Below are 5,260 nucleotides of genomic sequence, written 5' to 3'. Positions count from 1 at the left end.
TCACACGGACCCTTCCCTATTTCAATTGGAAGAAGTACATACCAGCATAAAGGCAATCTGGGTATAGGCCTTCTCCAAGGGTTTCACTCCTTCCAAGGCGTGGACAGTAGCTATAGATAATACTCACAAAAATCTGATAATGTTCAGAAAGAAAGTCTCAGAAATAAGAAGGAAACGCAAAGACCAAATCTATAGCGAATTGGCTGAGTTGGAGTGTAGCAAAAGCCTGAACACTGATATTCAGGACAAGATTGCTACACTTAGGCACCAACCCGGTTTGAGGAGGACCTCACCCTCAAATATGCGGCAGTTTTCTTTAGGGACTGGTGGGCAGGCAAAGTCAACAAACCTACTAAAGAAATGTTTCAAATTCTCAGAAAGAAACATAGTAGAGAGGCCATCCCATTGTTGGGGGGGACAGAACGGCAAGGCTTTTAATGAAAGTGAGAATCTGGTTATTGACAAGGAGCATTTCTCCTCGCTTTTCAGTCCCAAGGAAACTCTGAATGATGAGGTAATCTCTGCCCGAGCCCAAATCAGACAGTCTAGGAAACAAGTGATCCCCCCTCACTTAGCAGTACAACTAGATTCAGGTATCACAGTTGGTGAAATCAAGAAAGCCATTGAGTCCTTAAAGCCGAAGAAGACGCCAGGCCTTGATGGACTCCCGGAAGAGTTCTACCAGACTTTTAAGGAAGTGCTTGCTCCCATACTTCTAAAAGTCTGGGAAGAATCATTCAAACATGGAGCCCTACCAGTACAACTCAATACTGGAGTTATCAAACTTCTACACAAGAAGGGGCCCAAAGAGAACATTGCAAACTGGCGACCTCTCACCATGCTAAATTCAGCCTACAAAATATTCGCCGAAGTTGTTGCTATCAGATATCCCCCGCCCTTGCTGAGTGGCTGTGCATAGAACAGAAAGGATTCATCAAAGGCAGGAGAATCATGGAAGCAGTCATCGCATTGTGGGAAGGAATAGAGCATGCAGAAGACACTAGTCAAGATTTTGTCTTTGTCAAAGTCTATTTCGACAAATCCTATGACAGACTGGAATGGACTTTCATACTCGACTGTTTAGCCATGATGGGATTTGGTCCAGGCGTAATCAGATTCGTGAAGACCTTGTTAGGGAACGCCCAAGCAAGAGTAGCAGTTAATAATGGCATCTCGAAACCTTTCCCTCTCAATCATTGGATCAGGCAAGCATGCCCCCTTGCCCCCCTACCCTTTGCCACTGCTGCAGACTCTCTCAATTGGCTGGTCAAAACCAAAATGCAGGAAAGGATTCTCAAAGGAATACTACTACCAGATGGCAGGCAGCAATGTCTGTCTCAATTTGCCGACGACACCAATGGTCTGCTCAATAATGACAAACAGACACTCCAAAGCTTTTGGAAATGTCTGAAGACATTCTGCACAGCCTCTGGTTCTAAGATCAATCATGCTAAAACTGGAATCAGGGCTTCCCTCTCTCCACTTCCTAGATGGATCACAGAGCAAGGTTGCACAGTCCTTCAAGATGGGGTCATCTTCAGACTTTTAGGTATTCCGTTTGGCTTTAAAATCTCCATGGCCCAAAGGTGGCAATGGGTCTTGTATCGCTTCTCCTCCAAATTAAATCAATGGAATGGGTTCTAGACCAACATCATAGAAAGAGCACTGATCATTAAGCATTTTTTTTCATGCTACGTGCTATTTTTTCTCTCCTGTTGGAGACCCCCGGACTCACACCTAAAGGAAATAACCCGAGCATGTAGAAATTTCCTTTGGTCGGGGGACCCACTCAGAAAAGGCCTAGCCAAGGTAAGTTGGGACATTTGCTGCCTACCCAAGACTCAAGGAGGACTTGGACTCCCTAACTTCAACAAATGGGCGGACAAGTTGGCAGTTAAACTCATCCTCGGGGCATTAGACAATCCAGAAGAGGAATGGGCAACATTGCTATTCAGAAATATCAGCAAGTTTACAATTAAAGGTTACAAGGGGATGCTCCCACTACCTTGAATCTCCATATTCTTTGGTCCTCTGGAGATAACCTCTAGTGGTTCCCCCCTTCTCAGATCACTGTGGGGAGCCTGGAACAGATATAGAGAGCACTTAAGAGTAAACTGGGATTCCAAACACAGCTACCACCTAAGAACCCAAGAATCGTTGTGGTGGGAAATGCCTCCTATCCCCCCCCTCAGCGAGGCACAGATTAGGACAGCCAAACGCATCCACAACAAAGGAATCTCAACCTCGAAAAACATGTGGCACAATCTCGAGCACAGGTAGATCTCCCTTACCGAACTCACTAATCGTTACCCCTTGCAACCCTAGGAAATAGCACTAATAGAAAGACGGAAGGCCCTCTTCCCAAAGGAACTAGAATGGACCCTCTCAAGTGAAAGCGACCCCTCCCCCAAGGCTTTCCACTAGGCAAATGGGAGTGCTTTGCCCAACCCCCCTACTCTGAACCCAATCCTGAAAGAACCTCTGCACAGCTCTCTTAACAGGAAACGGAAAGTTTCACTTAACTGTAGGCAATGGACTTTCAAATTCCAGGCCTTGTGGAATAGGGGTATCCTTGCAAAGCATTCCATCCTACTCTGGCTAATTCTGCACAAAGCAGTCTGGACAGGCCATAGAATGAAGAGCGCTGGCCTAGGGAACGGAGCTTGCTTACGGTGCAACAGAGTCAAAGAGGACATCCCCCACCTTTTCATTAACTGTCCTAAAAGCATAGAGATTTTGGCCCCTCTTATTGAAGGTCTAGGGTTCACACACCCAGTTGGAAGCAACTTCTTCTAGGAGACTCAGTTTCTTTATTGTCGGTTTTTTGGAATAGGATAAGAGGGGAGTTCTTTTGGATCATTTGGTCTGACAAAATGACAGGCTGTTTAACAGGGCTTACCAGACTAAAAGTCTGAGAGAACTTTTTCACTACTTTTCCTTACAGGTTAAGCTAAAGCTTGATCAATGTAGAGTGTACGAAGCAAGCTTCAAAGTGCTTACCGACTGCAACAAGAGGTTCTCCTCGTTGAAAGGCTACGAAGGCTACACAACAATGGGATACGTCTGGTCGCCCGCATGCAAGATCTTTTAGAAAACTTGACATCTTAAATGCCTTGTAAGCAGAATTGTGTTGATGATCCCCAATTTTTTGTAATTACCTCTGAATGTAAATCGGTGCTATCGGATCATATGGAAGCAACATTTTGTAAAGCCCTACAATGTAATTTTGTTCTCTACTTAATATAACGCTCTCGCACCCTTTATGGTAAAAAAAAAAAACACCCATGTATAGTGTCGTATACACCTCAATGAAATGGTGTTACTGAGAGGAAAAATAGGCCTCTTACAAAAATGGCACAATGTATGGTCAAAAGTCAAGCTTTGTCACATTCATTTTGGCTTGAGGCTATCATGTGTGCCACTTATGTAAACGTGTGTCCTACGAAAGCTTTGCAATCTATGACTCCTTATGAAGCATGGCATGATAGAAAGCTATCTCTTGATCACATGCGCGTTTTTGGCTATTTGATACTCTCTCTCTCTCTATATATATATATATATATATATATATATATATATTATTTTTTATTTTTTATTTTTTTTAAATTTTCATTTTTTGAGACCTTGGGAGCAATTGTAGACCCTTGGATAAAGCTTGCTAGTTAGTGCCACATGGCAAAGTTAGTGATGGAAAGATTGAGCATTAACTATAAATCATCTTATGTATGCCAGCATGGCTCGAAAAAATGATTTTATGGAGATGGCTTAGGATCCTTTTCACCTCTTTATGAGAAGGTGAAAACCATAATTGAGAAGGAAGATTCTATATAAATTTCAATTTTCAACTAGACATCTTAGAATTTGAACCAGTCTCAATAGTTCTTGCAAAAACTTGAGGCGGCCCTTTTTTTTATTTGTACAGGTTTTGTATAGCAAACCTCCCTTTTCCCGAGCCTTGCTCAATGATTCACGCTTGTTAAATGCAAGATTTCTTATGTTTTTTCAAGCAAGAAAAACAAATGTGGATTACAAAAAAATAGCAAAATTAGCAATCAAAAGTTAAGCTATGCGTCTATTTGTTGCTCCATATAGGAGACATTCCTATATATTACAATTAGCTTTATGTCTTCCATCCGATTGTAGTCCTTTCCATTTTGGCAAGGAGGGTAGTATTATGGTTGCTTGCTTGACGTGGCCTTTTATTATCCTTTTCAACCTCCATAGGTGTGAGATAGGTGTGCTAGCTGGTTGGGGTCACTCTGTTATCTTGAGCTAATATGTTGTGTCTAACTACTCCATCCAAAGGTTCCACATCATGGAGCTACATAGACAGGGTATAAAAAATCTCTCTCTCTCTCTCTCTCTCTCTCTCTCTCTCTCTCTCTCTCTTCGCTAGTGCTACCACCCCATTGCGAGATTAAATCTCTCCGCTTTTCATAAGAAGATTGATTATGATTGTCTATCAATACAAGATGCTAAAACTAGAATTTGAGTGTAAGAGGTGCTTTGCACCAACGGGTGTTGCAATTAATTGGCAACCCTTCTCACAAATCTACACAAACTCCACCTCTTCAACCTTCGTTTTTGCACGTGTTGGGACCCCCACCAAGTGACTGTTTTTTGCAGGTCAACAAATTGCCTCATGTACATCCTCAGCCGTTTCACGCCGCCAACGAAGGTGGCGGGTTCTCGATCATAATGCGAAGTCCTTGACTTAGTGCTCTCAATCGGTCTCTTGTGTGAAACACCTCCAACTTGTGTCTCAATGAGAAGAAAGAGTGGAAAAAAACAAGTGTCAAGACAAGGACATGCGACAAGGGCAAATGGGTGCAAGAGAATATATATATCTATACTATCTATAATGGGAAAGGGACCACAACTCCTGCCTCTGGCTGCCCTGTAGCCAGTGTGCTCTAAAGCCCGATGATATATGAGAGAGAGAGAGAGAGAGAGAGAGATAGAGAGAGAGGTGTCGGCGTGAAGGCAGTGCTTCTAGACTAGTAACAAGATAATGCGGCGGGGGGGATACATTTGTGACGAGCCATTTCTACATGTGGTGGCATTTTCTTCATCTGGTATCCTCTCCCAGTAGGAGATACCAGCTAGACAAAATTCAAAAAATATGGTATTAGTTTGAAATGAAAAAGGAAAGGGTCTACGTGGCAAAAGGGCAAGGAAAGACGAGGGGCCACTTTTGGTAGATTAATACATGATATACTTTTTCGTGCTAAATTTTAAATTTCATTTTGAAGGTAAAACT

This window comes from Adiantum capillus-veneris, chromosome 28 (genome assembly GCF_014529385.1).
Source record: "Adiantum capillus-veneris isolate H3 chromosome 28, ASM1452938v2, whole genome shotgun sequence".
NCBI classification, from domain to species: Eukaryota; Viridiplantae; Streptophyta; class Polypodiopsida; order Polypodiales; family Pteridaceae; genus Adiantum; species Adiantum capillus-veneris.
Note: the sequence above shows the minus strand (reverse complement) of the source record.